The sequence below is a fragment of the Choloepus didactylus genome, chromosome 16 (assembly GCF_015220235.1).
Source record: "Choloepus didactylus isolate mChoDid1 chromosome 16, mChoDid1.pri, whole genome shotgun sequence".
NCBI lineage: Eukaryota > Metazoa > Chordata > Mammalia > Pilosa > Megalonychidae > Choloepus > Choloepus didactylus.
The window spans coordinates 5,997,750-6,010,156 of record NC_051322.1 but is presented as its reverse complement, the minus strand read 5'-3'; the positions used below and the strand labels follow the sequence as shown (position 1 = coordinate 6,010,156).

The 12,407-nt window shown below is 41.9% G+C and overlaps 1 protein-coding gene across 2 annotated transcripts in view; it reads left to right on the top strand.

Moving 5' to 3' along the window:
- Nucleotides 1-1,601: 1,601 nt before the first annotated feature.
- The window catches only part of ZNF407 (zinc finger protein 407), a 525,354-nt gene continuing 514,548 nt past the window's right edge, over nt 1,602-12,407 (top strand). For both annotated transcript variants that reach the window (XR_005212254.1, XM_037806409.1), the window contains exon 1: nt 1,602-1,718. The gene's annotated coding sequence lies outside the window, so the exon portion shown is untranslated. The remainder of the gene's footprint in view (nt 1,719-12,407) is intronic.

Sequence of the window (12,407 nt, the reverse complement as noted above, 5' to 3'; positions counted from 1 at the left end):
TAAGTAAATTTCAAGTGAACTCTTCGAAGAGATAATCTAGTTTTATAATCTTTGTACCTGGCACCGAATAAATGTTGGATCAATGGAGTAAAAATAACATTGCCAGGCTGGCCACCTATTGTGAGGAAACTTTTCCACATCTTTCTCTAGAACTGTTAACTATTACTAAACTGAGTCAGCAGGATAGCATAAAGAACATGGATTCTGGAGTTTGAGTTCAGTTCCACTTACTAGCTGTGTGATCTTGGCACAGTTGACTCTTGTAAATCGCAATTTCCAACAGTGGATGGCATGCCTATAACGTACAATGAAAATTCAACTAGGTAAGGCCTATGAAAAGTTCTCAATAAAACCATTTAAGTATTAAAACATATAAGGAAATTAGCACCTGATTGTATCTGACTTAAGTGGAATTGAGCTGTAACTGATTTGATTTAGAAGCCTATCTTCAGGTCATTCTTTCTATTCCATTGACTTCGAATTATCTTTCTAAACACGAATCTGATGCTGTAACACGGCACTGCAGTCTGTTTCCCTATACCTGAGATAAAGTCAAACTCCTTGGCGAAGCACATCTTCACAATCTCAAGTAGGAAATCACCCTCCATCTTTGTCCTAGCACTTATCAAGTTGTGATTTATTTGCCTAAGCAGGTTTCCTTACTAAAGAAAGGGTTCTAAACTTGAGGTTCACGGATGGACTTGTATCAGAGAGGTGGGAGGGGGATGGCTACAACCACTGTATTTTGGAACCGTGCCTCGTTTTCTTTCAACAATCCCTTATACTGTGCCGTTACGAGGAAACGTTTTGAACAGGCAAAGCATTTTCAGCTTTTATTGTCTCATGAATCCGTGCAAAACTGGAAAACAACCCACATCCAGGTCTTTGCCTCTTTAGTATCGGAATTGAACTCGTGGGTTCATTCCTACGGCCTCCGACTCCTTGGATCTCATTTGGAAGTCTTTCTAGCGGTTTTCTCCCACTCTGGCGATGAGCACGCGCCTCTCATTCCTTCAAACCAGGGTCTACGCAGCGACCAGCACTTCCAGCTGGCTAAAGGCGGGCAAAGGGCAGCCGAGGGAGGACCGCCGGGCCCAGGCCCAGGCCCAGGCCCGTCCGCGTCCCCACCCGCCGGGATCCTAGCCCTCCCCGGCCCGGGTCCTCAACATTTCGGGCGCGGGCCCCGAGGACTCCCGGCAGGGCGGGCGAGGGGGCGGAGCTAGGCGAAGAGGGATGCGGGTAGGAAGGAGGCGGGATCTGCCCGGGAGGAACTGGCTCCAGGATCCCTCTGGAAATCCCAGGCGGTCCCCCAGATCTGACACCGCCCGCCCCTCAACCGGACGCACGTCTCTCTTTCCTTAGACTGACGCCTCCAACTTTCCGTTTTCCTTCTCTCGGGGATGGGTGGGACTTCCTGTTTCATCTCCAAGTGACTTCCGACAAGAGCTGATTGACCAAAACTTAGACTTCACAAAGGGCCGCCAGCCAGCCAAGGAAGAAAGAGGGAACTCGTTTTGGGCTTTAATAAATCGGTTTCGAGTTCCCGTTTTTCGGTCGTAGTGTCGGGTGTTCAGTCCGCCCGGCGGAGCAGTTCAGGGAGCCACCGGAAGCCGCCCCATAGAGAGGCAGGAAGTCCCGCCTTTTCCTCCCAAAGGGAAGACGGTGAGCCGGAGGAGTCAGTCAGAGGGGCGAGCAGGAGCGATTCCGTCGGCAAACAGGTGAGTTATTCACTGGCCGGGGCGGGGAGTTGGGAGGCGGGGACCGTCCGGCGTCAGCGCGGGGCTTGGGGGCGGTGGCCTGAGGGCCGGGAGCCGGGTCGCTCGGCGCCGGGAGCCCCGCCAGGGCCCCGAGCTCCCTCCCCTCCCCCCTCCCCCCGCCTCCGCCCCTCCCGGCCGGCACACGCAGGCACACACCCTCGCCGCTCCCGCCGTCCGCCCGCCCCGCCGAGCCTGCCCCGTCACCTGCTCGGCCCGCAGGCCGGTCCGAGGGCCCCTTTCCAGCCCCCGTCGTCGCGCGGCCGGGGCGCGCGCCGAGCTCCTCGGGGCCGCGGACCCAGCAGTGCCTCGGTTTCCCCTCGCGGTCTGCTGCCTGTCAGCGCGGAAACAGAGACCCTGCAGCAAAAATCGGGTCGTTTTTTGCCGGCGATTCTCCCGAGTGAAAACAGCCGGACGACTAGCCGCTGAGGTTCCAGCGTGTAGGGTCCCGCAGTGATTTTATTAGGACGCCGGCCGGCTTTCTCGTGTCACGTCCCGGGTCTCGTCTCCGCCCCGCTGCCACTCGCGCCTTGTTCCGTTACGTGACGCCGGCGTGGGCAGGCGGGCAGCAGCCGCACGGCGCTGGGGACCGCGAGCACCGCCAGGGGGGTGAGGGGTCTTAGCCGGCTCCCCGGGTTTTCACCCTGCTCTGACCACTGGAGACCCTGGGCTGCCTCACGCCGCGGTTTGCAGCAGTGGGTTTGTGTCCCACGGGTACTCTCCTCTTCCGAGCCAGCTAGCATGTCCTGTGTGTGCTTGTCCTCTAGCTGACTTTTAGTCCGCGTGCTGGAGCTGCTTGACTCTTTTCGGTTGCGTTGGGGTTTGAATAGCCCATTCATTTCTTTGGGTAGCTCTGGAATAGGGCAGGGTTGGCATCCGTGGACACATATAGGATTTTTTTTTTTTTATGGGTATCCGTATTTCTAATGACGATTCGGGTCACTGCTTCACAGCCTGAGCCAGGTGGAACTATTTAAAATATGCACCTTATTTAGTGGTGAAGTGGTTCTGGTTGGAACACTGTGTAGGGGAAGGGCACTAACATGTTGATGTAAATTGTTTAAATTTATACATATGCAACCTTATGTACTAGGAATTTTTGTTCCCTTTTTACAAACTGAGACTCAGATTAAATAAATTGAGCAAAGTTGGTGTCGGGATTCAAATCCCAAGTGTTTGGTATTTCATTGCTCTTTTTCAAACATTCCACATGCGCAGTTAATAACTTCTGGGTATTTCTAAAAACACTAAGGAAAGGCTCTCTAGTAATTGATGTCTGCTTGCATAACATGTAAGGCAGATAGTTTATTGCTAATAACAAACTTGCCACTGATGCCTTTTTTTTTAATTTTTTGGGGAACCTTTTTTGTAGTGACAAACATACAGCATAGAATTTCCCATTTTCACCACATCCAAGTATACAATTTAGTAGTATTAATTATATTCACAGTATTGTGCTAACATTACCAATATCCATTACCCTACCTTTTTTGTCACCTCATTCAGAAACTACTACCCATTAAGTTATAAAACCCTCTTTCTGACCATCCTTTCCCTCCACCCCCTGGAACCTATAAACCACTTTCTGTCAACTATGAAAAATTACTTTTTCTGGGTATTTCTTATAAGCAAGATCATACAGTGTTTGTCTCGTGTCTGGCTTATTTCATCATGACTCAAGATGTCATCTTCGAGTTTTCTCCATGTTATAGCATATGTCAGAACTTCATTTCTTTTTATGGCTGAATAATATTCCATTGTATGAATAGACCACATTTGGTTTTTTCATTCAACTGTTAATGGACACTGTTGTTGCTTCCATCTTTTGCTGTTGTGAATAATACTGCCATAAACACTGATATACTATTTGAGGCCCTGCTTTCAGTTCTTTTGGGTATATACCAAGAAATGGGATTGCCGGGTCATGTGGTAATTATATTTCCAATTTTCTGAGGAATCAACAAATTCATACCCGCAGTGGCTGTACCATTTTACAGTGCAGCCACTGGAGCCTTTTTAAAAACTTTTCATTCTGGAATGCTTTTATAGATTTATAGAAAAGTTGAAATATAGGGCAGAGAGTTCCACTGGTATCTTATAAGCAAAGTGAAGTGACTACTTCAACAAATATTGGTTCCTGCTTTATGCCAGGCACAATTCTAAGTTCTAGAGATAGGTAACATACTGCCCTAGAGAATTTCCCTATTTGGTTAAGGGGACAAATATATAAATAAATATAATTCCATTTGCTTATTGGTAAAATGGAGATATGGGAATACAGAGAAACTCATGTTTGCCTGCCTAAGCAGGAGTGGTGAAAGCTTGCAGGTTATAGTATTTGAGTTAGGTGTCAAGGATTATTAGGTATTCACTGTATTGATAGGGCGTCTCCCCCAGTGTTCATTCTAATCAGGTATGTTTTATTAGAGGAGAACTCTTTATCTTCTTCTAATGTGATATATCTCATTCTCTTTCTTTTCACATCTACTTTAAGAAGGTGATTTGTATCACAAGTTGTGAGAAGAATCCCAGTTTATAAACCCATGAATAGGAGAATCAATTAAGCTGGGCATTTCTAGTCAGTAACTAACACCCTCAACCATAGCCGACATTGGGAATTTTAGGAATACAATGTGTCCCTTTCTTTGCTGGTGTCCCTTTTCCTTCCTCTCCAATTCTGATTACAAGTGGGATCTAGTTATTCATTCCTGGAATCCTTTTTGCATGCCTGCTCTGTACCAGCCACTGGTGCTAGGGTAAACTGGTGAATTGGATAATGGGGGTCTAGACGAGTGAGCAAGTGGCAGTGCAGTGGAAGTGTTAGTGCAGCGTTCTCTGGGGCAGGGTGCCACTGCAGTAGTCACAGCTCTTGGCTGTGGACCATAGAAATTGACTCTGGCCAACTTGAGCAGAATATTGGATGGCTGTAGATAGCTTTTGTAATTGCCTGGAAGGCTAGAGAACAGAGTTCAAGAAATAAGCAAGAACCAAGAGAGGCAGGGTGGCTGAGACCATAGCCAAGGTCATGCCACGTAAGCAGTGTTAGGATTTTGCTGCTGGTAACATGGCTACTGGACAAAACTGGCACCTTTGTTGCTGGGCTGTTGACTGTGCTGCCACTGACTCATCTATTCCCCTGCATCTTTGTGACATTTTTCCAACATTTCAAGTTCTGGATGGGAGCATGAGATGGGCCAAGCCAACTTAGCTGCCAGGAAGCAGGGAGATGGACTAGCTGTTCTTGGCTACCTCTCACTAAGATGCACAATAAGAGAGTCCTACAAAACCGGGAGGTGGTTCAGGGTCTAGGAAGCCTTTAAAGCAAAAGTGTTCAGCATAACGACTTAACAGACCTGGAGAGCTTAGGGAGGAATTCCAAGGGGAATGGTTCCCAAAAATAGCTGGGCAAAGAGACAGAGGATGGGGAATAGGGTTTTAGGTAGAGGGAAGACCAAGAGTCAAGAGATAGCATAGAACATTTCAGGGATTAAAAGGCATTTGGTATGGCTGGATTATAAGATAGGAGGAGTTGTGGAAGAGAAGTCTGGAGATGACCACTGGAAGAAATGTAGGCAGTATAGTGACATGAGCAGTTTTTTGTTTTTTTTTTTAATTAATCACTTTGGTCGCAGATATAGAGACCGGGTTGGAATTGTAAGCCTGGGACAAGGAGATTCCTGAGGAGGCTGTTGCTGTTATTCTAGGTGAGACATCACAGTAGTCTGAACCAGAATCAGTGGCAGAGGAGGTAGGGAGAAATGAGTGGACTTGACTTTGTTTAGTCAGGAGAAGGGATTTGAGGACTGAGTGGGCGAGAGAGGAAACTTAGATGGAGGATGACATGGAAGTATCTGCTTTGGGCAACATGGTGTAAATCTTCGGGATCAGGAGCAGTGGAACATGAGTAGGTTTTTCGGTAAGAAGATTTCAACTTTGGATATGTGGAGTTTGATGTATCCAGGGCTCATTTCAGTGGAGATGTTGAGTGGGCAGTTGTATAGATGAGTCTGGAATTCCAGAGAGGATTTTTGGTGTATGAAACAGCCTAACTTCCTTCACAGCTAGTTGTGTCTATGTGTGTGTTATCAGCCCCCTTCACTAGATTATCGCAGAAGTCTGGCTTTCGTGTTTATGAATCACAAGACCTTAGTGTAGTGTCTTGCACATTGAAGATAATCAGTATTTGTGGAATTTAATTCACAGGGTATTGGCTTTAGGAGCGAGACTGAGTGTGAGTAGTTTGGAGAGGAATGAAAGTGAAATTATGCACATACACTTGTGTACACATGCATGCACATACCTACATGTAGATCTTCATTTCCTTGCAGCACTGGTGAGGGACCCAACTCTCCTGTGTGTGTATGTGTGTGTGTGTTTGTGTGCTTTGTTGGCATGGAACATGGGAGAGACTTACTCTTATTGAGTATTCTCTTATGACTAGACTATTTTCTTATCATAATTACCCGGGTAGATCATGATGATTATAGTTCTCTACTTAGTTGATTATCTAGCAATTCCACCTAACTGGAATACAGCCCAGAAATAGGCCTTAAGAGGCTGGCAGAGGTTGATGGCACTGTAGGAGAATAAAAGAATTACAGACTCTCTTAATGAAAGAGATTCCAGAACTTCCAAAATTTTGCTCTGAGGGAAGAAGATGGAGATAGATGAAATGCTCCCGACTCTTTAAATTTCGTTGTTACTTTTGAGCATTATTACTTAGATTCAAGTGGTTACTATCCAATTGTATTGTTCCCTCTTTAGCATTTTGGTTCTCTTGAATATAGTTGAGAAAAGTGGAAGTTTTCAAGATACTGGACTCAGTACCAAGGCAATGAAAGGCAAACACACAATTCAAAGGAAATAACAATAAGAATAACAACAAGAGTAATGGTGCTTTTTGAGCTTTTGCATTTTATAGGCACTGTACCGGGTGCCTCTGTACAAAATCTCATTTAATCCCCAAAGATGTTTTAGGGTATGTACTACTATATTTATCCATTTATGGGAGCTCAAACTTAGGATAAATAACTTGTGCAGGGTTATTGTTTGTACCAAGGCGCTGTAACTTAAGAGCCCATTTTTTTTCAGAAGTCACGGAATTTATTTCTATCTTAATTAGAACCCATATCAAATACCAGTATTGAGAATATATTACAAAAATAAGGTAGCCTAAATGCTTACCCTGATATATACAAAGCTTTACCTCCAAGTGGGAAAAGCAAAATTAAATTTATGACAAAATATATTATTAGCAAAATCTTTAGTTCCTAATAGTCAAAATCATAATCCATTAAAATTATACATATAGCTTAATTTAGCATAGTAAATTCTAAAGTTTAAAAAGAGGAAAAAGAATTTCCTGTTTCAGTGGTAATACTTCTTAGAATATTTCTGATCAATAGCACTGAGGTAAAACCTTATCCTGGAGTAAAAAAATAATTCTAAATCCCCCCCTTTTTTTTTTGCAATTTTATTGAGATATAGTCACACACCATACAACCATCTGGAGTATACAATCAGTGAGAGCCCATATTTTTAATCACTGAGCTAGACTACTTTCCCACAATATTTAGCATTCATTATTCAACAATTATCAGGTTTTTTGTTTTTTTTTAAAGAATTCCTACCTAGTCCCATGTTAGTTATTAGGGAATCCAGTTAAGAATAAGAGAAACACATTGCCTTCACCGAGTCTTGTTGGGAAACCAGTAAGTACATATATTATTGCAGTGTAGCCTGGAGCCTAAGGTGAGGTGGGCTGAGTCTGCCCCAGGAGTTGAAGAAGTGGGTAGAATGCTCAGAGGAGAGACTGGGAGCTGATGCTGTAGGATGCCTGAGTATGGGGCAGGGCCTTGGAGGGAGAGAGTGGAGGCTTGGGGGATCGGCGAGTAGGGTAGCAGGGCCTCCGGGAAGGGCAGCACTCGGAAGTAGGGCCAGGTTGTGAAGGGCATTGAAGGCCACAGTAAGGCACTTAGACTTTAAAAGAAACCGTTGAGAATGTGAACAGAGAAGTCACAAGTGGAAAAAGATCTATTGAGTATACATTACTGACAAAAGATTAGTATCCAGAAAGGTAAACAACTAAAAATCAGAAAAACAGGCAAATGACCCGTTTAGGCATCTCACAGAAGAGGAAACCTGAATGCAGAGATGCTCAACTTCATTTGTGATTAGGGAAATTAAATTAGGACTGGTGAGAGAGAGTTCCACACACTTTCAGATTAGCGCCATTGTAAAAGCCTCACATATCTGTTGTTCGGGAAGATACGAAACAGCTGGAATGCTTCTACACAACTCGTAGGAATGTAAGCTGGTACAATGAATTTGGAATTATCTGGTAATGTTTGAAGATGCGTATAACCTTTTGACCTGACAAGTGAAACTGTTTCTTTCACTCTGGTGTCTTTATTTTAGAGTGGTTCTAAATTGTGTTCGCTGGACTAGTTGCATCACTTGGGAATTTGTTGGAAATGCAAATTCTTGGGCCTTGTCCTAGATCTGCTGAATCAGAAACTGGGGATGGAGTCAGGCTTCTGTGCTTTAACAAGCCCTCCAGGTGATTTGATGTAGTCTAAAATTTGAAAATCACTGCGCTGGAGAAACTCATGTACAAGAGCACCTGGGGTCACACATACATATTCGTAGTCACACTGTTAGTAAAAGAAAGAAACTGGAAACATCCCACATGTCCATCACAAAAGAATGGATAAATGAATTGTGTTGCATTCCTACAGTGAGCGTACTATACAGCAGTGAAAATGAATAGATTTTTTGCTTATATAACGTTACTGAGGGATGATATTAGGAACATAATTATTGGGGAGAAAAAGAGCTACTTGCCAAAGAATGTAAAGAGTACTGTTCCTTTTTTTAAGTTTAAAAGCATGCAAAAGGAAATTGTTTATTGTTTATGGATACAACCATGGTAAAGTAATAAACAAAACACAGGTAAAAAACAAACTCAAAATTCATTGTAGTTCATACCTTTCTAAGAGGAGGGAAGGTGATGGGGGGACACAGACTTCAAAGATAATAGTTTGTTTTGTACTCCGGATTGTGGTATTATGCTTAATCCTTATACATATTAAAAATATTATTTGTATTTACCAAATATTTAAAAAACAAAAATTTATGTTTTTTCCTTTTGCAAATTCTGTATACTTAATAACTATTCAGTCTGAAATGGCAAAAAGATGTGAGTGGGGGTGACACTGGAAAATATATTTTTCTTGGGGATTATAATGTGGCTTTCCTCATCCAGCCTCCCATATACAAGTACTTTGAGTAGTAGAGAAATCTCCAAACAGAAAATTGGTTTCGGTGATAATGATTGCTAATACTTCCTGAGTGCACTTTCTGTGCTTGAACCTCACAATGAGGTTCTATTACCATTACCGTTACCATTACTACTATCAGGAAAATCACCCATGGTGAAACAGTCATTGGTGGCAGAGGCAGTCTCACTCTTAAATCACTGTATCGGAAGGTCAGAGGAAGAAGACAATCAGACAAAATAGAATTATGTCTGAGGGAGTTAGCATTAACAAAAACAAAATAAAAGACAAAATAGGAATGGCAGTTTGGACGAAAACTGGTAAAGACTGTTTTCCCTCCATTTTCCGAAGTAACTCTTGGCTTGTTTGTTTTCAGATGAGAACACGTGATTTTATCATTGTAGCATATGACAGGTATTTGAAGCAGAAAAAGTAATTGCATTTTGTTTTTATTTCTTGAATGAAGAGTCTAAGTAACTTGTAAGGAGTGAGTCAGTTTATTAGACAGTGGTAGTATCATTTCACAAGACTTCAGAAATCATAACGAAGTAGTACTTTGCTTAAGCAATTAATTGGTTGCTAAAAAAAGAGCACGTTTGGGAAATCTACCTTTGCTTATTTTTTCAAACCTTTGATCATTTTGTTTTGTCATATTTATTCCATATTACAAAGATTTTTCCTTAAATAAACCTTGCCTATATTATAATTTTTATTTTCATCCATCATGGTATTACAGTCACTTTTTGAAATTAGTATGTGGCAGGAAAAATAAAAATATGGTTTTGGAAGCCCTAAGTCACGTAACATGTACTATGGAAAATAACACTACTGTTTTTCTTTGTTACTCAGAGTATTGAAATTGTCTAGACTACAGCGGTTGTCAAGAATTTGTACTTATGTAACTGCATACTTTTTAGCATAATCATGCCCTGGTTAAGTTGACAGCCTGTGAGGCCTCCTCCACTGACACACAGGGATTGCAGGCGAGTCCTCGGTGCGCCTTGAAGCAGTGCTGGCGTTCTGCCCGCATTTTGCTAAAGCGTGATAGTCTCAGTCTCAGTCTCCATGTTTGTGCTTTCCTTTGTGTTTGTCTTATTGCTTCCCTTTTATTCAAGAGGTGCTTCTTTTACTTTTTTAGGAAACAAATGGTTGATAAGGTAATAAGAAGCCTACTAGTGAAAAGGAATTGTTTACCAGTTGGGATATGACCAATACAGTCCCCAGCCATCACCCAGCATGCTTTTCAGTTATTAAATAGAATGGAAAACATGTTTTAAATCCTGTAACAAGCAACAAACTACTTCTTTCAAAGTGTTCAATTCATTTGTGATTTCTGCTGATGGTGAATTATGGATCAGAATTTGATATATAATTATTGGATCAGTTATTGAATAACATAGGAGTGCATGTTAATTAAAAATATTATAAAACCATTTGAATTTAACTAAGGTGGTAATGTACTTTTAAAAATAGCTTAGAAAATTTAGATCATTCAAGGAGAGGGAGAGAAATTATAGTCTTTCATAAAATGAGATCAAATGGTTTTCATTAAGAATCTTCCAGGTTTCAAATTTGATTTTCAGTGTGGGTGGTATTTTATTATATTTCAGTGCAACACCCTAGGATTTCAAGATGGTAGGTTGAGGTTTGCAAAAAGTGACATTCAGAATGCATTTTGTGTGAACAAATTAATGATGTAGGCAAATGTTTCTGCGATCCCTTGTGATGGCGTTGTTTAATACAGTACAGTTCCTCTCTTTTCTGATTGACTCTTCCTTTCCCTTTTCTCCCTTCACCCCCACCTTCTCTTCCCTTCCTTGGCTCTATATTCATAAATATACATTAAATATGTGTGTGTGTGTGTGTGTGTATGTATATGTATGAATGTTTTTTTGTTTTTTTGTTTTTTTTTTTTTAATTAGGAGAGACTTTAGTAGTTCCTAACTCTGGCAGATCAACAGATTCACCCAGGAAGTTCATTCCAACTAAAGAGTTTTGCTCCCACCCCAGATTTTCTTAATCAGCAGCTCTCCAAGGGATTCATGTTTTGATGATTAGCTATTGATTTTGGCTCTAATTCCCTTGTTTTACAAATGTGGAAGTAACAGCTCTGGGTATGTTCTTTTAGGGATAGCTGTATTTCTCAAAAAAAAAAAAAAAGGTTTTATAAGTCTTGTAAAGTATACAAGCCTTCATTAATGGTAGAATGGCAAACAATATGCTAATATTTGGGCCTGGCATGTGACATAGATGGCTAGCTGTCCGCCTCTCAGTTCTTCCCTTCCGTAAGTTACAGTTGTCCAGCATCAGATTATGTTTCTCAGCTTCCCTTGCAGCTGAACCAGTATTGATGGAAGAGGTGGATGCCACTTGGGATCCAAGGCTCTTACAGAGCGAATGAGCGCCCTCTCCATGCTTTCCTCTGCCGTCTGGGTGCAGGGAATGAGGAGGCGCTAAGGCAGAGCTTCCGGAGTCACAGCCTGGAGCAGCCCGTCCCCAGTGGGGAACACGTGCCTTGGGCTTCCACAAGAGCGAGAAATAAACTTCCATTGTGTTTGAGCCACTTTTAAGTCTATTTATTATAGTAGTTTAGCTGACTCTCAAACTGTTTTTAGGACATTAACTTCTTGTTACATTGGTTCCAGCCGTTCTGTCCAAATTTAAAAGGAGAGGCAGGTTGTGAATATGTAGAAAAGTAACATTCTACAGTTTTCCTTCTTCACACCTTTTTTACTGTTAACTATTCCTCATTATATGTACTGTATTATAGAGGTCAGAACATTTTATTAAATTGCAGTAATTTCTTTGAGGTATAATCTGAAGGTCGCCACTGCTAATGGGTAAAAATAAACAAATGAAGACTTGAGATGCCGACCAGCGTGGTTGTCAGCAGCATGGAAAAGTCTGGTTTCCAGGACATGCTTATTTAATGATGAACTTAGAGCTGACAAGTCTTATTATCTTTTTATTGTTCTTAGAATTTATATAATTTTAAAATCAGTGAATAAATAAGACATTAGAGTGTAATGCAGAGTTTTCTAAACTTCAGTCATTTGCCTTTACTGTTTTTGCAATCTCTTTGTACCATCATATTTCACCTCCCTTTTTTTCATCTTAGTTGGCTAAAAATGTAATAGATGTGAAGTCATAGGTTGTATACTAATACTTTTCTAATATTTCAAAAATCCTTCTCTGTGTTACATATCATTAGTGTAAGTGCTACAGGTGGTGGTATTTCTGTCACACTTTGGGAGATACTGTTCAAATGATGAATACTATTTTTTTAATCTCTTAATCCGCAGAACTCTAATAGAAATGAATACAGTCACTTGGAAACTGGCAGGCACACTGTGCACAGTGGGGCTGTGGCCCAGCG